Source organism: Talpa occidentalis, unplaced genomic scaffold, assembly GCF_014898055.3.
Source record: "Talpa occidentalis isolate TD23 unplaced genomic scaffold, MPIMG_talOcc4v2.1 talOcc4.2, whole genome shotgun sequence".
Classification (NCBI taxonomy): Eukaryota; Metazoa; Chordata; class Mammalia; order Eulipotyphla; family Talpidae; genus Talpa; species Talpa occidentalis.
The window spans coordinates 44,397,799-44,423,570 of record NW_023602073.1 but is presented as its reverse complement, the minus strand read 5'-3'; the positions used below and the strand labels follow the sequence as shown (position 1 = coordinate 44,423,570).

At 46.3% G+C, this 25,772-nt stretch overlaps 1 pseudogene; it reads left to right on the top strand.

The window, feature by feature from the left end:
- Positions 1-4,717: 4,717 nt before the first annotated feature.
- LOC119251302 (HLA class I histocompatibility antigen, alpha chain F-like) lies at positions 4,718-9,237 on the top strand (annotated as a pseudogene).
- The last annotated feature ends 16,535 nt before the right edge of the window (positions 9,238-25,772 follow it).

The following is a 25,772-nucleotide window of genomic DNA, read 5'->3' as shown; positions in this document are numbered from 1 at the left end:
GTGGAGCCTGCAGTGACATGGGCAGGTTTCAGAAGTACATTTGTGGAAATGACATCCGAGGTATTCATTATGTTACAGAGCAGCCCCGATATAAAACGCGTTGCCTGGCTGTGGGTCCTCACCCGCGTGCTTAAAAGGGACTTATGAATACTCCACTACAGGCACACACAAAAGGTTAATAAAAGGTTTATTTACAAGGGAAAGGGAAATAAGGAAAATGCACAACTCAGGGAGAAAATAGGGAAATAAGGTCTTTAATGTGTCCTACCCGATCCGCCGACCTGGAAACCCAAAAGCACTCAAAGAGCTGGCCAAGCCCAGAGAGCTGGTGGAGAGCCAGAAAAGGGGGCCCCCCAAAGCCCATGTGTCTAGTTTATTACCAAACCTGGCTGCTTAACCCTAACCTCAGGTTCCAGCAACCTTCCCTTTGGTGGTGATGGGATTTGTCTTTCCCAATGTCTTTTGGCTTTGGTCTGATGTGGGGGTGGAATTCACAAAGCCTGTATGGATTTAGCTCAGGACATCCTTTCCCCCTAACAATTAGGAGAGTTGAAGCTGAGGGTTATTGGAAATGCAGTGATGGTGGCAGTTGGACAGATGTTGGCAGCCTGCCGCCCTAAAGGGAGCCGGAGTCTTTCTGAGAGCACCTGTTCACTCTGCACATGGAGTTCCAGGAGGTTAGAAGTGCTGCAAACAGAACTTCCCACAATTGATTCCTGTTCACTGAGGATATACTGGCTTGTGGGCATGTTCCCTACTGACCAGGAAAGCTTGTTCCAGCAGTAACTTATTCATTTGTATAAGCATAAACACAATTGCATGCTGTTTTCTTTAAAAAAAAAAAAAAGATTTATTTTAATTATGCATACAACAGCTGGGGAGTAGGCCAAAGGTGTGGGGGGCGAGAAGATTCACCAGAAAGAGAAAGGGAGCAGAACAGGTGGATTAACTGAAATACACTGCTGAAGCGAGCAGCATGCAAGACAGGAGAGGTCTGCTGTGCCATGTGGGTCAGCTCCTTGGCCAGGGATCAAACTGAGGCATCAGTGGCAGCCAGTAGCTTCATAGTGCTAAGACTTAGCCCCTTGCGCCACCAGGGAGCCTCTGCATGCTAGTTTCTTGTCTGTTTGTTCCTCTTGTTAATAAATGCTTCGGCTAGGAAACTAAGAGGCAAAGTTGCTCTCCCCAGCCTCCCCCTGCTGCAAATTCATTTAGACTCTGAGTCCTCGTTAATAGCTGAGAACTTCCCATCCTCTGTATGCAGCAGACAGACAATCCAGGAGCATAGGTGCAAAATGTGCACTGAGAAGTAGATCTGGGAGGTGATGTGATGTACATGATATTTGAATTCTTGGGCATGATGGGTCTCCAGGGAGTGCTGACTAAGGAAGAAAAAGGAGCAGGACTGAACCCTGACACCCCCTGTGTTCAGACCACTCCCCAGAGCCAACTGCATATTCTGATACCATGTGGAGAAGGCACAGAGACCAGGGAGCCACCTGGAGTAACCAGGACACTCATGAAGACTTCAGAAGGTCTAGAACAGAGTCTGAGAGTGTGTTTATAACAACATTGGTGCTGACCACACTTTTAGCAGATTCTTGGCTGTGCATCAGCCTCACCTGCAGGGCGTGTTGAGGAAGTGATTCCCAGTTCCCTGCTCATCACTCTGAGCTGCTGGGTCTGGGAGAGACCTGAGTATTTGTGATAGGCCCACATGCATCCTGGGGCTCAGCCAGATTGGGCCCCCTGATGTCAGTGATCAGGGAGCTGTGAGGACGTTGGAGGAAAAGACAAGACATGTGCTGGGGCATCTGCTTTGCTTTCTCTCCCAGGAGGCATATCCAGGTGGACATGAGGAAGTGGTTCAGCATAAAGAAAATCTGTCACTGTCCCTGGATGGATTTCTCACTCATTTGATACAAATTTACAACACAAATTTTTCAAGTAAAATTTACTAAAGGCATTAATAGATACATATGAATGTGTGTACGTTTATATATAATAGTATAGTGTGTGACACTGACTCCAGATCCCCAGGGCTTACCCAGCTCTTTCCTGCCGCCTTCGTGGTGGGACATGTGGGCTTTGCTAGTGCGGCTGCCCCAGTGGGCACAGCCAGAGGCCAGTGGGAGCAGGAGTCTGAAAGGACTGGCAGCAGCAGTGGTGGTTTCCTGCCCTGGCACCTGCGTGTGCAGGTGGGAGCTTGTAGGCTCAGCTCTTGAGGTGCTGGCAGAGGGAGGTTTCCTGCCAGGGGGCAGATAGCCTTCAGAAGTCCCCTCCCCCAGAGCAAGCCGGGTTTAAGCAAAGGAATCCCTAGGGCTTAGGCTCTCCCTCTCTTGCCCCCCGGAAGAGCTGCTTCTGGGTAGCCCCAAGGCCGCCATGCAGTGGGTGCCACAGGACAGCTTCGCTGAGGCCACCTCGCTGGCCTAGGGATGAAAGCTGGGGGGCATCAGCTGGGTTTGAATGGACCCCCACTTGCCCTGGCTGGCTCCAGGAGGCTGCTGCTTGAGGACAGGGCCCAGGCAACCCTGACAGCTGTGCCCATTGCAACCAGCAGTGGGAGTGGCAGTAGATGACAGTATGTGGGCACTTTACCAGCAGCCACCGTCAGTGTCATGGACAAAGGTGGCAGCCAATCTGGCAGCAGAGGCTCTCTGTCCCCCACACACTGCCCCAGGGCATGCAGCCCACTGGGGCTACAGCTGCAAGGTCCTCTTTGAGACCTGTCATAGCTGCTGACTGTCCAGCACCACCTCCTGGTGCTATTGCCTCCTTCCCGTCCGGCTCTGTGTTCAGGCTGTGGCTGTGCCTGCTGGGGTGTCTCTTCAGAGGTAAGCACCCCCCTGGGAGCACCTCCTGGGAGCTTCTCCCACTGCCACTATGAGTTGGATCCTGACCCCTGTGCCACCAGCTCCAGGCCCTCCCTGATGTGATTTACCACCTTACACAGGCAGCCCTAATTTGGGACTATTGGACACTGCGGACACTATTTGTGGTGACATAGCCGGCCACTGAGGCCTTAGAAACTCTTTATTTTCCTGCTCTCCTGTTTGTTAAAGAAACCTCATTGCTGTTCTCTGAGCCTGAGTGGTTGCAACTGAGCACACGGGTGAGAACCCACAGACAGTGTCCTGTCCTCTGCCTTAGCTCTGTCCTTCTGAGAGGGTACCAGGGAGGAAGGGACCATACCTAGTACAGGAATCTGCACACACACAGACGGCACGTACACGCTACATGACTAATGATCTGTTTTCTTTGAACAGAGATTTAAACTGAGATTCCTGCCCCGATGATACCCCAAAGAGTGCCAAACACTGACACCCTCTGATGTACCAGGGTCAGGATAATCCAGAGGCTAACGGCAAGTTCCATGGCTAAACATGACGGACACCAGGAGTATCAGCTGTGATGGGCTGTTCTGATGGACGTTTTGCAGAGAGCACCAGGAGACACACAGGACAGAGATGTGTGGAGAAGCCGCCTTGCTTCTTGGCTTTGGACTTGAACCTGGAACTTAGAGACATGGAAGGAGACACCTGGAAGGGACACCGTCATGGCTGAGTTGGATCTCTGCCCAGGGAGCTACCCACATTGCGCGGCGGACCTCTCCTGTTATGCCCGCTGCTCCCCTCAGCAGTGTATTTCAGTAGATCTGCCTGTTCTGCTCCCCACTCTGTCTCTGGTGAATGCTTTCACCACCCACCCCCACACCTCTGGCTTACACCCCAGTTCCTGTATGCATAAATAAATAAATCTTTAAAAAATATTTTTAAAAAAAGTGATTCTAGAATAATAAACACGATGATCATATAACCTAGTGAAACAATACTTTACTTTCAAAAATCATATATTAGTTCAAAATTTATTAATATCCAAGAAAGGCCTATGGAATTAATGTAACAGAACAGGAAACATTCAGTGAGTGTATGAGGTGTCTCTTGCAAAGAACATGTGAAAAACTACCACTTGTATAGTTTCAATTTATTATCAAAGTTGTGACAAAGTTGAATACTCACAATTATCCTAAACAAATATACGATGCTATTCCTATATATTTCTTTAAGGCTGTATTTTTTTTTCTTTGACCAACCAAAACAACAGACTAAATACAGAAGAAACTATGAAAATTCAACTTCTAATGAGACAGAGAGGACTCTTGCAAAACCATGGACTGTAAAAAGTCCACTTCTCACTACCATGATTATTTTCAGAAAGCTGTTTTTCTCTAAAACAGTTTTTATGCAATGGATTATTAATATTCTAAATGAAATAAACCATGTTTAAAATATGTTATTCCTTGTATGGTAAAGATTAAGTTTTAGCCGCACAAAATTATACTTGGCGGTCCCTGGGAATTTGTAAGACTGTGCGCGCAGAGATCCTGAAACGAAAATGAGAATCAGTGACCCAGACCCGGGGACTGAGAAGGAAGAGGAAGAGGACGGGGAGGGGGGCGAAGCAAATTCTCAGGTCCCGGGTAAGGCTTTCAACTCTTTCCACTCTCGGTCAGCTGGTGGTGTCTCGGGTCAGAAGGTTACAGTCGGGCACTTCCCTTTTCTCCAAAGTCTGACTTCTCCCTTCTCAAAAATCTGTGTCGAGCGCTCCAGCCTGGATACTGGTGACTCACCCGAATTCTCTCTCCCCATTGCCTGGGGGTCTCCAGAGCAGCCAATCAGCAGCCCCGCGGCTCCACGGTCTGCACCACCTGCTGGACTCCTGGCGTCTCTGGCCGGGTAGGGTAGGTGAGGGCCATGGGGTCCCCACCCCTCCTGCTGCTGCTCTTGGGGGCCCTGGCCCCGGGGAGACCTGGGCAGGTGAGTGCGGGTCAGGAGGGAAACCGCCGCTGAGGAGCGAGGGGCCCCGGGTGACAGCAGCGGCACCGCTGGACCCGGTAGAGGCTCGTTTCCGCCATCGCCGCCCCTTGTCCCCCCTCAATCCCGCCCTGGCCCCTTTCTTTTCTTTTTTTTAAAGATTATTTTTTTTTATGCATACAAGAGTTGGGGTACAGGCCAGAGATGCGGGAGGGTGAGCGGATCCACCAGAGACAGAGAGGGGAACAGAACAGGCAGACTGACTGAAATAAGCTGCTGAGGGGAGCAGCGGGGGAGGCAGGAGAGGTCGGCTTGGCCATGGGGGTTTCTCTCTGGTCGGCGGGGGATCAAACTGCAGAGGCTGCGATTGCTTCATAGTGCAGTGCTTAACCCCTTGCGCCACCAGGGAGGCCTCCTGGCCCCTTTCAGTCCCTTCCAGCCCCCTCCTCCTCTGGCTCCCTGATTCCCGGCCCTTCTAGTCCCGCCGCCACTTAACTCTCTGGGGAGCCCCCTCGCCCCTCCCCTGCCGCCCCGTCTCCCCAGCCCGGGTCTCCCTCCCGCCCCCAGGCTCCCACTCCCTGAGGTATTTCTCCACCGGGATGTCCCGGCCCGGCCTCGAGGAACCCCGCTTCATCGCCGTGGGCTCCGTGGACGACACCCAGTTCGCGCGGTTCGACAGCGACTCCCCGGGGCCAAGGATGGAGCCGCGGGCGCCCTGGGCGGGGCAGGTGGGGCCGGGTTACTGGGCGTGGGAGACGCGGAGAGTGAAGGCAACGCACAGACTTTGCCAGCGAGCTTGATCCACCTGAGCGGCCACTACAACTTGAGCGAGGCGGGTGAGCGGCGCGGCCCGAGGGGACACCCACACCCCCAAGTACTGGGGAGTAACCCCAGACCCCGTGTCGGAGCGACGCCGTGAGGCTGGTGGACCCGCCCGACCCTCGACCGGGGACGAGCCCGCGGGACGTGGCTCCCTGAGGTCGTTTTCAGTTGAGGTTATTCCCCGCGGGGGGCGGGCGCGGCGACGGCCACGGTGAGGCTGACGCGGGCGGGGACAGACTCTCACACCCTCCAGGAGATGTACGGCTGTGACGTGGGGCCCGACGGGCGCCTCCTCCGCGGGTACCATCAGGTCGCCTACGACGGCGCAGATTACATAGCGCTGAACATGGACCTGCGCTCCTGGACCGCGGCGGACATGGCCTCTCAGATTACCTGGCGCAAGTGGGAGGCGGACAGAGAGGCTGCGTGCTGCAGGTGCTTCCTATGCCAGGAGTGCGTGGCCTTGCTGCTCAGATACCTGGAAAACGGAAGAGAGAAGCTGCAGCTTTCAAGTAAGAGGGACCTTGCAAAGCCTCCAAGGCTTCAGCTCTCCCTCAGGCTGACACCCCAGGGGAAAGTGGAGTAATGGTCAGAACACAGACCTCTTTCTGGGGCCTCCCTGGCGGCCTAAGGGGTTAAGCACAGCACTGGGCCCCCCAGGGAGGTGACCCACATGGCCCAGCAGACCTCTCCTGTCATGCCCACTGTTCCTGTCAACAGTGTAAAGCAGTCAATCAGCCTGTTCTGTTCCCTGCTCTGTCTCTGGTGAGTCCTCTCACCACCACCACCCCCCTCCCCACCTCTGGCCTGTACCCAGGGTCTTGTGTGCATAAATACATAAATCTTTAAAAAACAACAAACAAACAAACAAACCTTTTCTGGTCAGAGAGGGAGGCCTCATGGGTTTCTTCTTCTGTGCTAGAAAGACTCGCCCACAGGGCCCTACTTTTTCTGAAGGACAGTTAAGGAATCCAGTCTCTCCTGAGCTGGAGGGGAGCCGTCCCTGAAATCACCCTTCATTGGATCCTTTTGACCTGGTGACCATCTTGGGGACCACCAACTTTTCACTATGTCTTGTTTTTGGTCTAATTAACATTTTTCAGATCTGACTCTTGCTTTTTTGAGTCCCCAGGTCAGAAGCATAAGTCTGTGTTCTCCTCCTTAGAGACCTGCTTCTTCCTATCTTGCTTCTTCCTATCCAGACTCCCCAGATCAGGCTGGTTTATAGGTTTTGTGCTTCCTTTTCAAACCCTGTCCATTCTGAGGATGGTGACATGAGGCTTTTCAGTCTCCGTGAAGGAAAAACCCAAAATGTGAATGTTCTCACCCTTCTCCTCAGATGCCCCAAAGACACACGTCACCCACCACCCCACCTCTGTCCAGAAGGTCACCTTGAGGTGCTGGGCCCTGGACTTCTACCCTGCGGACATCACCCTCACCTGGCAGCGAGATGGGGAAAACCTGACCCAGGACATGGAGCTGGTGGACACCAGGCCTGGGGGGGATGGAACCTTCCAGAAGTGGGCGACTGTGGAGGTGCCTTCTGGAGAGGAGCAGAGATGCACATGCGATGTACAGCATGAGGGGCTATTGGAGCCCCAAGTTCTGAGATGGGGTAAGGAGGGAACGTGGGTACAGAGGAATCAGGAGGCCTTCTGGAGAACCTCACCTGGCTCTGGATGGAGGCCTGGGTGACAGGATCTGATCTTCCCTTCCCTTCCTTTCCAGTGCCCCCTCAGTCCTCCATCCCCACCCTCGGCATCATTGCTGGCCTAGTTCTCCTTGGAGCTGTGCTCTCTGGAGCTGTGGTGGCTGCAGCTGTGATATGGAGAAAGAAGCGCTCAGGTAGGGAAGGGAGTGGGGGATCTTGTCCACTGGGGGCTTTCAAGTGCCAGGGAAAACTTGGCCTGCCTGGTAATGGGAAGTACCATCTACACACTGTGTTGTCTAGTCTGGAGCTGATTGCTAACACTCACTCTTTTGTAAAGCACTTATGAAAATGAATCACCACCTGTTTACCTGATAATTTTGTTGATGGGACCCTAATTCCAGCAAATGTCAGAGGGGAAGGTCCCTGCTGAGGACCGACTCAAGGAGGTGGTTACTCCAGTCACCCTTTACCGCCTTTCTTCATATTTCCTGATCCTGTCCTGGGTCCTCAGGCACAGTTTTGTAAACATCCTTATGGCCCAGACTAGGGGATTCATTTAAGACTTCATGACCCTATTCCTTTGTGGTCTTACAGGATGTTTCTTCCCACAGGTGGAAAAGGAGGAAGCTACACTCAGGCTACAGATAAGTGTGCATCAGGGGTTTGGTCCCTGAGCCCCGGGGACAGTGTGGATGGAGCCCATGCAGGAGTCATCCCCATCAGTCCCTCGTGTGGTCTCATCTCTCTGTGGCTCTGACCAAGTTCTGTTTTGTTCTCCCCCAGGCAGCGACAGTTCCCTGGATTCTGATGATTCTCTGATAGCCCCTAAAGGTGAGACCCTGGGACCTGCGGTGGGAAGGGCTGGGGCAGAGAGGATGGGACCAGGTTATGGGGAAGCTGTAAGGGGGACATTCTGAGGATGCGGTGGACTATGGAGAATGTCGACACTTCCCTGACTTTGTTCATGATCCTTTTCCTTCACAGTGTGAGCCAGCTGCTTTTTGAGGACTGAGTGATGGAGGATTTCTTCGTTGTGATTTTGTGACTTCAACATCCACTGTTTTTTCTTGTTACAAAAGGCATATGGATGATTCTATCTTTTAATTGATAATGTGAAGTGGTGGGGAGACTGGCCCAGCCCTGCCCACCAGGACCCTCCCCACACTGACCTGTGATCTCTCCCTGATGACTTTCCTGCTCCAGCAGAGGTGGGGCTGGCTCCACCCCTGCCTGTACTTTGTATTTCCTGAAGGATAATGTGTACTTGCCTATTGAAAATAATCAGATATGAAATTATTTTTCTTACCTTGTCATGTGGGTTGGGAGCCTGCTGCCCTAGAGGAGCTGGAGTTTTCTGAGAGCACCTGTTTGCTCTGCTTAAGGTGTTCCAGGAGTGGTTGGCTATTCAAATGAACCCATTCAAGAATTGCCAAACCAGGGTGAATTGTGTAAGTCATCCTGTGGGCAGTTGTGAAGTAGTTAAAACAAAGGCCAGTAGTCACTGGAGTTCCAGTTGAACTCCAGGAACCGTGGCAAGAAGCCTCTTCTATGGCATTCATGCAGGAGTTGCTGCATCACACGCCACCAAAGCTGCATAGGGTGGGTGACTGCAGGCATTGCTAGCCTTGCCAGCATCATCACTGCTGCAGCTACTGCTGCTGTTGCCCCGCACGAGCAGGTACACACCTCTGAGTACCTGCAAAACTTTCAAAAAAAATTTACAGAGGGCTTCCCCTGGTGGCACAGCGGTTGAGCGCTGGGTTGCGAAGCCGCCCGCAGCCTCTGCAGCCTTGATCCCCAACCACTGGCGAGGGTCCCACATGGCGCTCAGATCTCTCCCACCGCGCCCTCTGCTCCCCTCAGCAGTGTGTTTCGTCGGTCTGCCTGTTCTGTTCCCTGCTCTGGCTCTGGTGAATTCTCTCACCCTCTGGCACTTCTGACTGTACCCAGTGCTTGTATAAATAAATAAATAAATAAATAAATAAATAAATCTATCTTAAAAAAAATTTATAGAGACTTGGGAAAACCAAATCCATGTTGACAAGAAAATCTTAGACAAAATGCTGGAAGCCAGCTCCAGCAAATTGTTGTGTCAGGGTCCCTGTAGGAAAAGACTGCGCTGGCGACTTGAGGGAAAAGGAACGGGGGAATGAGGAGACACTGACACTTGATCAGCGGTGCAAATATCATCCTGCCAAGGGTCTCAGCAGCTCCTTATTTATACATTACAAGAATACCGTGGGAGTACATAAGTATATGCATTAAAGCAGGGAGATAACAATCACCACATCTTTCTCAAGAACAGCCAGGGGTCTATTTGCAGGTTGTGACATTTATTATTATTTGTTTTGAAGAAGGCACAGTTGCTGAACAAAAGTGTTCTTACAGTAGTCATTTACCTTAAACAACCAATAATCTTATTGCTAGCAAAAAAAAAAAAAAACCTTACGTGACTGAGGCTAACATCCCTATATTTACCATACTGAAGGATTAACTAAGGGCCAGGGGAATCAAGGGATGGGAAGTTATCTGGGGGAAGGAAGACAAAGGGGTTTTTTCTAACCTATAAACTTAAGACTAACATATAACCATATGATCAAAGCAAAAACAAAAGACTTTCATATAGAAATCATCATCTAATAATATATTGTTTTAATAAAATATTGATTCAATATTAAGGAACCAAGGGCCTGGAGGACGTTAATGCTGGGCAAGCCGCACTGACTTTTCCCTAAACCCAAGCTCTCACTTAAGGGAGGAATTCTCCTAATCTAACAAAAGAGTTTTTCTCCCTATTACCCCTATACTTATCTTGTCAGCCTAGTTTCCGTATCTGATTTTTTTTTTTTTAAATAGAGGCATGTTTTATTTATTTATTTATTTGTTTGTTTGTTTGTTTATACAAGCACTGGGTACAGTCAGAAGCGCAGGAGGGTGAGAGAATTCACGAGAGCCAGAGCCGGGAGCAGAGCAGGCAGAAGGACCGAAGTACACTGCTGAGGGGAGCAGCGGGTGGCAGGAGAGGTCTGCGCGCCATATGGGACCCTCCTCTGGTGGCCGGGGAGCAGCACGGGATCGAATCTGCGTGGCAGAGGCTGCGGGCAGCTTCGCAACCCAGCGCTCAACCGCTGCGCCACCGGGGAGGCCCTCCGTATCTAATTTTAAGATCAAGGGAAAATTCCTTTTCCTATAAGATTGCTGATTGTTGTTTCAAGGAACTACAAATACTTCATCGGAGGCAGGGCCAGAGATGATTATAGCTTTGGGTCCCCAGAATAGTTAATATGTGACATATCAGTTGTTGTAACATTGACTATTTCCAAGTGCACTATTTGTGCTGCCATGGCTTTCAGCTCAATCAGTCACAAAATTGTTATTGACTTATTATTGAATGCATACTTTAACAACTGCCATGACAATTGTCATATCCAGGGAATCAGCTGTAAACAAATAAGAAAAACCCAGCAGGAGCCAGCTATGAAGCTTCCTGACTTTTCAGGAATTTCCCCATACTTGGAGCATGGCTCACGCCAGTCACCCAACTGCTATCTCTAACTTCAAGGCTCCTCTCCATAAAATGCTTCTTTATCTTGTCAACTAATTGTTATTCTAACTTCAACTATCTATTAGCTTCAGCTATCTCTGACTTCAACTATCAATTAACTGCTGTCTTTAACTGGTATCTCTAACCTCCCCATACGGTCTCTGCCTTAAAAGACCACAAATCTATGTCAAAGACTTGGCCGGGACTGTTCACAGCCTTAAGTTCCCAGAAGTTTTTAAGTGTGACATATCACTTGTTGTTGTAAAACCAAAATTTAAATCCCTGCTTCCAAGCAGAAAATACTAATTATTTCAAAATGTACTGTTTATATCATGCAGTGCTGTTGTTGTCAAATTAGTTATTTAGTATTTGGTCATGCAACATTTGCAGTTTTACTTTTTTTTAAAAATTATTTATTTATTTGTTTGTTTATAGATGCACTGAGTATAGTTAGAAGCACGGGAGGGTGAGAGAATTCACCAGAGCCAGAGCGGGGAGCAGAGCAGGCAGAAGGACCGAAGTACACTGCTGAGGGGAGCAGCGGGTGGCAGGAGAGGTCTGCGCGCCATGTGGGAACCTCCTCCGGTGGCCGGAGATGAACCGGCGCCGCAGAGGCCGCGGGCGGCTTCGCAACCCAGCGCTCAACCGCTGCGCCACCGGGGAGGCCCTGCAGTTTTACTTTTCAAATACGTGTATTAACAATTGCCATATTCAGAAGAATCAGCCATAAACAAATGAGAAGAATCTAGCAGGAGTCAGCTAACGAGATTCCTGACTTTTCAGGAATCTGCCCCATGCCCGGACCTTTGTTAGACGACATGAGTAGCATGGCCCGCGCCAATTGAGGGGTGAGAAGTGGGAAGAGAAATGCAGGAAACCAGTGCAGGTTCCAGGACAGAGAGGTTGGTGGCTTTGTTGGGGGGTAGGAGAGAGCAGGAAAATAATAGGCAGTGATAGGATCTGCGTGTATTTAGACATGGACTTTACAGTGTTTCCTACTGCTGGACTGTGACAAAGGGGTCAAGGATGATACTCAGTGTCTCAAACTGTGCTGGCAGAGAGGCAGAGCCTCAGTGACATGGGGAGACCCAAGAAGACCCATATGTGGGCATCCCAGGCACTCACTTTAGGAAAGCTGAAGGTGAGATATAGTAGAAATGAAAGTGAGGTTGGCAATTGAACAGAGAAGTCTGGAGTAGAGATGAAATATCTGAGCTAAGAAACAGACTTGGGAGGTGATAGGATGGGAATGATGTTTGAAGTCTTGAGCTTGGAAAGTTCCCTCAGGGAGTGATGACTAAGGAAAAGAAAGAAGCAGGTTAAATCCCAGACTCCCCAGTGATGAGAAATCTCAGCAGAAATCCCTAGAGCCTGCTGCACTGTCCGACACCATGTGGAAACTGCACAGAGACCAGGGAGCTCTCACTTCAGTGAGCAGGAGAGTCACCTGGATATTAGAACATCTAGAACGAGTCTGAGATTCTATTATTCAACATCTCTCCTCGCCCTAGGGATGCAGAAATTAGGGTTGATTCCCAGGAGAAGACACTTCATCCCTGGAAGCAGGAACAAATATCGGACCCTGGAGTCCAAAGCTTCATCCAAAGAGACTGAAGGAAACTGTACACATGAGGGATTTACCAGAACCTGGAAACCAGCTATTATGACCTGGAGACGTGGCTCTTCCTTGAGGCCTGTGTCCATAGTCACTCCCTAGGGAGGAAGCTTGAAGGAGCCTGACAGTGGACCTTTTCCTGCCACTGGGAGCCCAGGGAGCCTGGGGAGGCCTTGGCTGAGCAGGAGAAAGGGCAGCTCTGGGCTCCTGCGCTCAGCCCTGTGGCCACACGGGGGCGCTGCCGCGCTGCTCCGGATTCTGGTGGCGCCACCAGGACGGGGCTGGGGCTGACGTGGGCAGAGTTGGGGGTCCTGGAGGGCGGCGTCTGGGGTGAGATGCTCTGTGAGGAGTCAGAGAAGGCAGGGCTTAGAGGAGACCAGAGCCTGCGCTGGGTGTGAGGTTTCCAGCTTTTCCCGGGACCCTCTCTCCAGTCCCTTCATGGAAAAACCTGGGAAATCTGAAAAGTAGATCATTTTTTTCCTTCTACAACCTGTAACTTCGTTAACAGTATTTTAAAAGATACTGCTAGATTTACAGAAAAGTTGCAAAGGTAGTAGAGTCCCTATATAACCCACATCGCTTCCAAATTGTTAACATCTCACATGACTACTAAGTGATTTGTGAAGCTAAGGAAACGATACTGATGCAGTTTCAATAAACTCCACACTTTATTTAGGTTTCATTAATTTTCTTATTGTCCTTTTGATGCTCTGACAGCCCATCCAGGACGCCACAGGAAGTCCCCACCTGGTGTCTTTAAGGCGCCTCTGGCTCACAGTTTCTCAAACTTGCGTTAATTTTGATGCCACTCACATCTGTGGGGCGAGCTGCTCAGGAGTAATAGCCTCAGTTTGAGTTCCTTTGATTGGGGCAATGGGTTTGGGGAAAGAGACCACAGAGACGAAGTACTGTTCTCCATCAACACATCAAGTGTGCAAATATGCACCATTTTATTTTCTTTTATTTAGTAGTACTGTTGTCTTTGGAAGGAAGTCACCATGAGCAGATCACACTTAGTGGGCATTTTGCTATAAACATTTACTTCCATGCAGGGTTTTTCTTTTTTTTTTTGGAAAAAAAAGTTTTAAAATGATTTGGGTAAAGAGCTTGGACAGTCATCACTGGACTGTATGGCCCGTCAGTGTTTGACTTTAAAAGAAACTTTCAAATATCTTCCCTAGTGACTGTGCCATCTCATATCCTGCCAGCAGTGATGTAACAGATGGTACTCTTATGTTGTAAATCTTGTGAAATCATATGACTTTAAGGTGATGTATCAAAAAGTCATGGGAAAGAACCATTAGCAGTGTGGAAGCCCAGGGTTAGTGTCCCAGATCTGTCTTATGCTAACCATGGGGATGTTTCCACTCTCACTTATAAAATGGGGCCAATAGAGTCTAATTTGTTTACCACACACAGTTTTTAAAGGGATTAATCAAAATAATAGCTTTAAATTACAATTCTCTATGAATAAATGAGGTTACAATTTTTAAAATTAAAAAATAAAAGGCAGCAACATGGCGGCGAGGAGACGCTGCGAGTAAGATCTCCCATTAAAAAAAAGTTAATAGGGAGGAAAAGTGGCAGGTCCCAGTGAGAACTGGGACACGGAAGATAAACGGGTGACTCCAGCAAACTGCCCGAAGAAGAAAGTTGCCATAAAAGAGGACGAGAAGGGAGGGAAGCGCAGAACCCTGCTCCCCTCCCCCGCCCACAGAGGCGGCACTCTCCGACCGGCAGAGAGGAGGGAAACAACAAACCAAAACGCCCAACAAGAAAAACGGATGCAGCAAGTGGGACTGTGAGTGGAAAGGAACTATTTCAGCCACCACACCCCGTGAACGGGAGCTGAGGCGAACCCTGCAGGATCCGCCGCGGAGGTGAGCTCCAGACGCCATTAAAGAGGGCCCCGCCCACCAGGAGGAGACCAGCACCAGCACACAGCCCCGGCCGCCCGGTAAGCTTGCGCGAAAGCGGCGCTCGGATTGCAGCTGCCCAGGCCCCTGCGCCTGCGACCTAGGCTTGCGGGGAGACGGCGGAGGCCCTCCCTGAGTGAGCAGGAACAAGGTGCCCAGGCAGGGGAGCGGGATTCAAAAGGCGCCATTCCCGCGCCACTGATCTGGGCTACAGCCCGCGTCCTGGAACTGAGGGCTTTGGAACTGAGACCCGGGCGGAGGCCCTCCCTGAGTGAGCAGGAACAAGGCGCCCAGGCAGGGGAGCGGGATTCAAAAGGCGCCATTCCCGCGCCACTGATCTGGGCTACAGCCCGCGTCCTGGAACTGAGGGCTTTAGAACTGAGACCCGGGGCACGAAATTAGGGGCGTGGGTTCCCCACGACGGTGGGGCACAAGGCAGACACAGCACCCCAAAGCCGTTGAGGTGTACCCTACCATCCCCGCTCTGCTCCCTGTCCCACGGGGTGGAAAATCAGCTCCCCAAGGGCTCTAGGAGAGATCTCTGGTGCCACCTAGCGACTTGACCCCAGCACAGGCTACTGAAGGAGCTAGTGGCCAGCTGGGGAGTTAGCCCACACCGGGCCCCTTCTGAACAAGTAGTCTGAGCCCACAGGGAGAGCGAGCACCCACAGCCGGGGCAGACCAGGCGTGCAGAAGAGTGTGCCTGAGACCAGAAGCGCAGGGAGTGTGTCCCACATCACCATTTTAGAACAGGGACATTTCTTTAGTAAAGACTACCTGCAGAAGGCTTCCTCAGGAGCCAGAGGTGAGCAGGGGAGGTTCGCCCACGCCAAACCCCCTCTGGCCTGCAGTCCAAGCCCAGAGGGGAGCAGGAACCCACCGCCGGGGCAGACCAGGCGCACAGGGGAGTGTGTCCCCACATCGGCATTTTAGAACAGGGACCTTTCTCCAGTAAAGGCTGCTTGAAACTGACAGATGACTCCTGGAAGAACCAGAGGGGAACAGAGAAGCCCACCCAAGATGCCGGCAAGTCCCAACAACACACTGTCCCAACGCATACGGCAAATTAGAAAACAGACAGTAGGGAGGAGAAGAACCACACGCAACCTAGCAACTCTCCAGAGAAAAAGCACACCACAAAAAGAAAGCCAACCCCCAGATTGCAACGACAATAACTTGGAAGAATTTCTGAGCCTTCCAGAAAGAGAATTTAAAATTGCCGTGATTAAAAAACTGACAGAAGTCATAAAGGAAAACAATGATAAGGGAAAAATAATCAACGATCAGAAGAATGCAATTGAGTCCCTAGAGAGGGAAAACAATGGTCAGAAGAAAGAAATTGAGTCCCTAAAGAGGGAAGTAAAAGAAATGCAGGAGATCAAAGAATTAATGGAAGAACTAAAGAATTCTGGGAAAAGCAATGAAAGCAGAATAGATGAAATGGAAGAACGAATAAGTAATCTTGAAGACACAGAAATAAAAAGAACCAAAACAGAAAAGGAAAGAGAAGTACGAAGGAAAAAGAACGAAGAAAGACTTCGGGAACTATCTGACTCCATGAGGAAAGGAAATATAAGAGTTATAGGAATACCAGAAGGAGAGGAGAGAGATGTAGGAACAGAGAAAATATTCAAAGAGATAATTGAAGAGAACTTCCCAAATGTGAAGAAGGAGCTGAAAATTGATATACAAGAAGCAAGAAGAACACCAAACTTCCACGACGAAAGGAAAAATACAGCAAGACACATAATAGTAAAGCTCCCAAGAATCCAGGATAAGGAAAAAATAATGAAGCTGGCAAGAGAGAAGAAACAGATAACATTCAAAGGAAAGCCAATCAGGCTGACATCAGACTTCTCCGAAGAAACACTACGGGCAAGGAGAGAGTGGAGGGACATAGTCAACAGACTACAAGAAAACAGATGCCAACCAAGAATACTCTATCCCGCAAAGCTCTCCTTCCTCTTTGAAGAAAGAATATGGACCTTCCCAGACAAACAGAAACTCCGGAATTTCATTGCAACTAAACCCCCACTCCAAAAAATACTACAAGGAGTCCTAAAGCCAGAACCTCAGAGCGACGAATAACAATGAAAGAAGGCCAAAAAAAAAAAAAGTTATTAAAAGAATAAATAAATAAAATCAAAGGAAAGACAAACACAATGGCAAATACAGATGTTAACATATCAATATTAACTCTAAATGTAAATGGACTAAACTCTTCAATAAAAAGACACAGAGTTGCAGCCTGGATTAAGAAACAAAACCCAACCTTTTGCTGTCTCCAGGAAACACATTTAGCTACAAAATAAAAATAGGCTCAAAGTTAAAGGATGGAAAACAATCCTACAAGCAAATGGACCAAAAAAGAAAGCAGGAACAGCTATACTTATATCAGATAAAACAGATTTCAAACTCAAAAAGATAAAAAGAGACCCCAATGGTCACTACATTATGATCAAGGGGACAATACTTCAAGAAGAAATAACACTCATTAACATATACTCACCAAACGAAGGAGCACCAAAATATATCAGACAACTGTTGTCCTCTCTGAAAACAGACATCAGAGAAAACACATACGTAGTGGGAGACTTCAACACACCACTATCAACAATGGATAGATCAACAAGACAAAAAATAAGTAAAGAAACCAAAGCTCTAAATAAAGACCTAGAGCAATTGGGCTTAACAGACATCTATAGAACACTAAACCCCAAAAAAACGGAGTACACATTTTTCTCAAGCGCACACGGATCATTCTCCAGGATCGATCACATACTGGGGCACAAGACAAACATCAACAGATACACCAAGATTGAAATCATATCAACCATCTTTTCTGACCATGAAGGCATCAAACTAGAAATAAACCATAAAAAGAAGGCAAGGAACTTTCCTACCTCATGGAGATTAAAAACCACACTACTGGAAGACCATTGGACTAATGAGGAGATCAAAGAAGAAATTAAAAATTTTTTGAATTGAACGACAAGGAGGACACCAATATCCTAAATGTATGGGATGCAGCAAAAGCAGTAATAAGAGGAAAATATATAGCAATAGAAGCTCACATCAAGAAACAAGAAAGAACGCAAAGAAACAACCTAATCTCGAAGCTCAAAGATCTAGAAAAAGAACAACAAAAAAACCCCAAAACCAGTAGAAGAAAAGAAATAATAAAAACCAAAGCAGAAATAAATGAAATTGAAACTAAAAAAACAATCCAAAAGATCAATGAAACCAAGAGCTGGTTCTTTGAAAAAATCAATAAAATAGACAAACCCCTAGCCAGGCTCACAAAGGAACAAAGGGAGAAAGCACAAATAAACAGGATCATCAATGAAAGAGGAGAAATCACAACGGACACAGCAGAAATCAAAAGAATAATCAGTAACTACTATGAACAGTTATATGGAAACAAGTTTAACAATCTAGAGGAGATGGACAAATTCCTACAACTCTACAATCACCCAAAGCTAGATAAAGAAGAAATAGAACACCTAAACAGACCAATTACAATTAGCGAAATTGAAATGGTAATCAAAAACCTCCCCAAAAACAAAAGCCCAGGACCTGATGGATTTACAAATGAATTCTACCAAACATTCAGAGACGAATTAGTGCCTATCCTTCACAAACTCTTCCAAAAAATTGAGAAGGAAGGGACAATACCAAACACGTTCTATGAAGCCAACATTACACTAATACCAAAACCGAACAAGGACAACACAAAAAAGGAAAACTACAGGCCAATCTCCCTAATGAACACTGATGCAAAAATCCTCAATAAAATTTTAGCTATCAGAATCCAACAATGTATCCATAAGATAATTCACCACGACCAAGTTGGATTCATTCCAGGGGCACAAGGATGGTTTAACATCCGAAAATCAATCAACGTTATCCAACACATCAACAAAAAGAAATATAAAAACCATATGATAATATCAATAGATGCTGAGAAAGCTTTCGACAAAGTGCAACACCCATTCATGATAAAAGCCCTTGAAATTCTTGGGATACAAGGAACATACCTCAACATCATAAAGGCCATCTATGACAAGCCAACAGCCAGTATCATTCTCAATGGTGAAAAGCTGAAAGCAATTCCATTAAGATCTGGAACAAGACAAGGATGTCCACTCTCACCATTGCTTTTCAATATAATACTGGAAGTCCTAGCCAGGGCAATAAGACAAGAGAAAGACATCCAAGGAATCCAAATAGGAAAAAAAGAAGTCAAACTATCACTATTTGCAGATGATATGATATTATACATAGAGAACCCCAAAAACTCCACAGAAAAGCTAATTCAACTCATCAATCAGTTCAGTAAAGTGGCAGGATACAAAATCAACACGCAAAAGTCAGTAGCCTTCCTATACACAAACAATAAATCTGAAGAAGAAGAAATCAAAAAGACCATCCCTTTTGTTATTGAAACAAAATAAATCAAATATTTGGGAATAAATCTAACAAAAGAGGTAAAGGACCTATACAAAGAAAACTATAAAACACTGTTAAAAGAAATAGAAGAAGACACAAAGAAATGGAGAGACATCCCCTGCTCATGGATTGGAAGAATAAACATTATTAAAATGGCCATCCTTCCAAAAGCAATATACAGATTCAATGCTATTCCAATCAAAATTTCAATGTCATTCTTCAAAGAAATAGAACAATTATTGATGAAATTCATATGGAATCACAAAAAACCCCGAATAGCCAAAGCTCTCCTGAAAAAAAAAGAAGGGAATGGAGGCATCAGACTCCCAGACTTCAAACTATACTACAAAGCCATAATCATCAAAACTGCATGGTATTGGAACAAGAACAGACATACAGACCAATGGAATCGAATAGAAAATCCAGAAATAAACCCACAGATTTATGGTCAACTAATCTTTGACAAAGGAGCAAAGACTATGCATTGGAGCAAAGAAAGTTTGTTCAATAAATGGTGCTGGGAAAACTGGGTCGCTACATGCAAAAGAATGAAGCTTGACCACCACCTCACACCATACACAAATATCAACTCAAAATGGATTAAAGAACTAGACATAAGACCTGAAACCATAAAATATATAGAAGGAAATATAGGCGAAACACTACGTGATTTGCACATCAAAGACATCTTTACAGACACATCACCCAAAGCAGTGATAGTGAAGGCAAAGATAAACAGCTGGGACTATATCAAATTAAAGAGCTTTTGCACAGCAAAAGAGACAATAACAAAAACAAAGAGAAACCCCACCAACTGGGAGAACATTTTTGCACCCAACACTAATGATAAAGGACTGATCACAAAAATCTGCAAAGAGCTGATGAGACTCAACAACAACAAAGAAAATAATCCAGTCAAAAAATGGGCAGAAGAGCTTAAAAGAAACTTCTCTGAAGAGGAAAAGCAAATGGCCAACAGGCATATGAAAAAATGTTCAACATCACTTGTCATCAGGGAAATGCAAATCAAAACTACCATGAGATACCATCTTACACCAGTGAGAATGGCACATATTAAAAAAACTAGCAACAACAAATGTTGGCGAGGGTGTGGAGAAAAAGGAACTCTTCTGCACTGTTGGTGGGAGTGAAAACTGGTCCAACCACTGTGGAAAGCTGTGTGGAGATTTCTGGACCTACTAAACATAGAGCTTCCATATGACCCAGCAATTCCACTCCTAGGTATTTACCCAAAGGACACAGAAACATCAATTCCAAAGAACACCTGCACCCCTATGTTTATAGCAGCACTGTTTACAATAGCTAAGCTTTGGAAACAACCCAAATGCCCAAAAATAGATGACTGGATCAAGAAGATGTGGTACATATATACCATGGAATATTACTCAGCATTCAAAAAAGATAAACACATGCAATTTGCAGCAACATGGATGGCGCTGGAAGGGATCATGCTCAGCGAAATAAGCCAAAAAGAAAAAGAAAAATACCAGATGGTCTCACTCATAGCAGGAATCTAGAAAACTTAAATAAGGGACCAGGAAAATGAATAGCTATAAGAAAGTGAAAATCAAAATCAACAAAAAACTATGAACCAGAGACACTTTTAGGGGGGCGGGGGCGGGAGGGGAGGGATTGGGGTCAGAATGGGGGGCTGCAATTGTATGGGGAATATAACAATAAAATTTATAAAAAAAAAAATAAAAAAATAAAAAAATAAAAGGCAGCAATTATCCAAATGGTTTTTAAAAAGATATACTGCTTATAAGAAATGAGTATTCAATATATTGAAATATTGAATTCAATAAAAAATTGAATGTATTTCAATATATTGAAAGGAAATTGATGGAAAAAGATATACTGTGAATATAGAATCCATGAGGAGATGGAGTGGTTCTGTTAATAACAGTGGGGAAAAAAGACATTTTAAAATAGTATCCATTGCCAGAGATAAGGAAAACTCCCTTGTGATGATAAAAGCCTAATAGAATGAGAATGTCACAATTCTAAATAGGAAGGAGATCATAACTGAACAGCCTGGGGTTGGGAGAGAGGAGGCATGTAAAGGTGCCTGAGGAAACACTGCAGGATGAGGGGCTGTGCTGTATGTTTATTAGAGGCGTAGTTCCAAGATCCCAAACAATTACTGCTATGCAGAGAACTGTGTATCTAAAATTGGTGAGTCTTTTCTCCATGTAAAGTTTCTAAAACAAGTGTGGAGAAAGAAGACAAAGTAAAGATGCTTTTAGATCATCAAAAGCAGACTTCATTGCCTGCAATGCTGTTCTAAGGAATTTTAAAGAGAATCCTCCAGGCTGAAGGGGAATGACACTAGATAATAATCCATAATTAACAAGAAAGATAGACATAATACTCTGTTATATGCATTTGTCTTAATTTATTTAAAAGATATTGATACGGAACGCCAGCCTCAGTTTCCCTCTGCCAATAAAAGGAAACAGAGTTTGAGGAGAAAGAAAGTAATTTAATTTGTGAACAAACTGAGGAGGGCAGCAGACTAGTGCCTGCAAGACCACCTTCCTGCTCTTTGGCAGAGGGCAGGGGAACTTACACAAAGGAATTTTTAAAAAGTGGGGGGAGGGAGATGTACATGGGTCTGCAAAAGAGACTTGCAGCATCAGCAAGTCCTTTTTTTTTCTTTTTAAAGATTTATTTATTTATGCATACAAGAACTAGGGTACAGGCTAGAGGTGTGGGGGGTGAGAGGATTCGCCAGAGACAGAGTGGAGAACAGAACAGGTGGATTGACTGAAATACACTGCTGAGGGGAGCAGTGGGCCAACAAGAGAGGTCTGCGGGGCCATGTGGGTCACCTCCCTGGCCAGGGATTGAACTCGTGCTGCAGTGGCTGAGGGTAGCTTCAGTGCTGCATCTTAACCCCTTGCACCACCAGGGAGACCCCAGCATGTTCTTTGGATGCAGGCGTCTGGAGATTTCCGGTGGGCTCCGGCTTCCTTAGTCAACACTTGCTGTTTAATTTCCTTTTCCTTAGAATGCAAGAAGACAAACTTGCTAAACAAACAAACTTGTTAGGGATACTTATCTGGTGGGGCAGGAAGAGAGACCTGTCACTGCATCAGTATGACTGTTTAAATTATTTTTTTACTTTATGTGTTTTAGAGGCATACAATATATTTTGACATAATACATATGGCAATAATAGCATAAAGGTGGTTAAATAGAACAACGTTGATACAAGTTTCCTATATTTTACTACATCCTGGAGACCAGCTCCAGCTAGAAGTCATGTCAGGGATCTCAGAAAGGAGAGGACGGGGTCGGCCAAGTTTTCTCTCGGAGGACTGAGGGGAAGTGGAGCGAGGTAGGAGTGAGGTAGACACAAACACCTTCTTTCGTGCAAGTATCTCCTACTGAGGGTCTCAGCGGGTCTTTATTTATACCTAAAGGCGAGCAGTGAGATTACATCAGCATAAGCATCAAAGCAGAACAGAGACAATCATGACATATTTTCTCATGAACATACAAAGACCCTCTTGATCTCATACTACAAAAGGACACTTCCTCAATCTGATTAAGAAAATCAACAGGGACAATTATTTTCCTTGGTACAACTCATTTTCTAGCAATAATCAATTGTCTAAGACAGTACAATGTTCAGTAACAATCAATCATCCTGTCAAGCCTTCCTAATTTTGGAGTGGACATGAAAGTCCACTGTTATGCTATATTACTAAAATCAACCCATTCCCTAGTACTCAATTAATCTAGCCTGTTATCAGTTACTTCAAAGTGATCTAAAGTAACTCATCAATACTGTTTAGTTCTACAGAAATCTAACTTTCAACTAGAAATACCTAACCTCCACACAATCTGTGAACTGTTGACTTTTTGCGTACACCAGGAGATGTACTGTTGTTGCAAACAGGTACCCCCCAGGTTAGGCTATGGTTTCCAAGCACAGCTGATTCAGGGCAGCTTGTTCTCCATAGTTCTCAGGGCCAAAACATTTCTTTCCTAACTATACCTTTAGCATTTTGCTTTCTTTGATACTGATTCAAGTGTAAGAACAATAATTCAATTAACATCTAAGTCCGAATTGGGTTTTCACATGCCATATTAATGAATAACTTACTTCAGCATTGACCAAGAACAAAGAGGAGAGCTTTAGCAGGCATTGCCATGGAGACTCCCTAGTTCAGATCTTCTTTGGGAAGTGCAAGAACTGCCCTCTTCTGGGAAGTACAACTTTCCCTCTTTGGGGGAGCACAGGAACTCCTGGCTTCTCGGGAGTGTCCCCCAATGCCGGGACCATGTCACGAGACAGCATGGGAGGCACAGACTGCCACAACTATGTGCAGTTCAATTAAGTAGCATGTGAAAAGTGAAAGATATAGATTTAAATCCTTACAACAGTAAATAGTATTGAAATAAATATATCTAAAATGCACTTGAAGTGCTTCCGTGGTGGCACAAGGGGTTAAGTACTGCACTGTGAAGCAATCTGAGGCCTCTGCAGCACAAGTTCCATCCTGGCTGACCAGAGAGAAACCCACATGGTGCAGCAGATCTCACCTGTCTTGCCCGCTGCTACCCTCGGCAGTGTATTTCCGTGAATCTGCCTGTTCTGTTCCCTACTCTGTCTCAGGTGAATCCGCTCACCCCCTGCATCGCTGGCCTGTACCCTAGATCTTGTAGTATAAATAAATAAATCTTTAAAAAAAAGAAGAGTCAAAGATTACTTTAAAAAATTAAAAAAAAAATAAAATGCATGTGAAGAATCAATCACACACAAAAATATTTGCTTGAATCAAAGAAAGGCAGAAAAAAGGAAATAGAATAAAAGAGATTTGAGACAATTGGAAATTAAATAGCAAAATGATAGACTGAACACTGATTTACCAAAAAATCAAATTAAATATAAATTACCTAAAATTCAAGGCAAAAGTCTGAGTTTGTCAGATTGGATGAACCTCAAGGCAGACTTGTATTCTGTGACTTGTAGAATGACTTTCAACATAACAAAAAATAGGTTAAAAATCAAAGTGTGAAATAGTATTACAAGAAAATAGAAAGTATTATGAAATTGGAATCTTTATATTATTATGAAGCAAAATAGACTTTAGGACAAGAAGTGTTACTAGACAAAAAGGACTTTTTGTAATGATAATAGGTAAATATCTCAAAAAGACAAAAGAAACACATGTATAAATACCTCATTACAGAGTTCCACAATAGATGAAGCATTAACTGACCGAACTGAAAAATAAATACACAAATTGACAAGTACATTTACAGATCAGTACTCCTACCTCACCAGTAAAACAAGTAAATGTAAAAGAAGTGAGGCTAAAGAAGATTTGAATCATATGATGAGCCAGCTTGGCCTAATGGTCACATATTTAGTGCCACATCCAAAAAGAATAGAACAGAACATGCAATTTTTTCAGGTATACATACAACAAAGTGAAGGAAAAGGAAATCAGTGGAGAGAAAGGCCAATTCAAGGACTGGAATACTCCATGTTCTTAAAATTGATCTTTAGATTAAAGTCAATTCAATTGTGAATTCTAAATGCCAATCAAAATTTTGGTCCTTGTTTTTAAGACATTGGCAAATGTTTCCCCACAACCTTACGCAAAAACGAAAGACTTAGCAAAATGCTTTTTTGAAAAAAAAGAAACATGGAGGAGGTGCAGCATCTGGTTTCAAGACTTAGTATAAGCTCAGGTGATGAAAATGAAGTGGTGTTGGCCCAGGGATGGTCTAGGTTGCGGGTGATTCTAGAACACTCTTCCTCACAGTAACACAGGGAAGTCTCCCCTGAAGCTAGCACTTAAATTTATAACCGGCTCCCTCATCTCCCCGACCTTGGCTGCTTCTCAAAGTCACTCTTCACTGGCTGACCCTGATCACTGACTGAAGGTGCTTTGCTGTTTACTATCCAGCACCCCATCAGCACGAGGCTCCCAGAGGAGCAAGAGGACAGGGGTTTCACCTGAAATATCCCAAATAGCCTAGCGTCTGGCACACAGAAGATACCAGATGAATATGTTAATAAAAAATAAGTGTGGGACTCCTAGGTCTGAGATTGGGCTGGGAAAGGTAGAGAGTTCCCTGACATGTGATTGGGAAGGGGTATCTTTGTGTTTGGAGGGGGAGGAGAGACCCACTAGCTCCTATGGGCCAGGAACCAAGCAGGGAGCAAGAACTCAGTGTCCCTCCACACTGGACACACAGCCGAGAGGCTGCACGGGGTCAGTCTGAGTCAGACCATCCCATCCACTGCCTGAGTCTCTGCACTTGGGCGAGGGGAGTCCTGGTCAAATGGCAGGGTTGTTACTCACTGAAGTCCTTCTGGTCCCAGACTTACCTCCAGAATCCACTCATTCTGCCCAGCTGCAAGGCTTGACTCAGTTACAATTTATTGGGGCCCTGGAGAGTCTTAGCACGAAACTTAACCCCCAGGACTCCTAGGCCATCATGCAGGGCCAAAATGTCACTGTGGGCTCAGGACAACAGGGCCTTTAATTTCAGGGTCAGTGAGGCCCTGAGCAACCCAGTGAGGCCTGAGCGACCCAGACAGCAGGCCCCTCTCCCTTTGGTCCTGGAGGGGGAAGGAGAGACAGGACACCAGGGCTGGGCTCTGAGGTCAAAGGAGAAGGGAAAGGGCCACCTCCCAGGCTCCACAGGTGGGTGGTCTGACCCTAGACAGGAAGGTCCACCTTTGCAGCTTGGCTTCGATGTGTAGACACCTGGCCCTTGAGGTCTGGGGATGGGGGGACACATTCTGTTTTGGGGAAAAGCTAGTCAGCAGCTGAAGCCTCAACTCCTGGCTGATCTGTGGCCACCTCAGACTCCAGCTCCTCCCACCCCTGCCCTCTGTGCTCCAGAACATGGAGCCCAAGCCCTGGGGACTCTTCCTGGTGCAGGGGCTCCTGGTGCCTGGACAGTATCCAGGGTC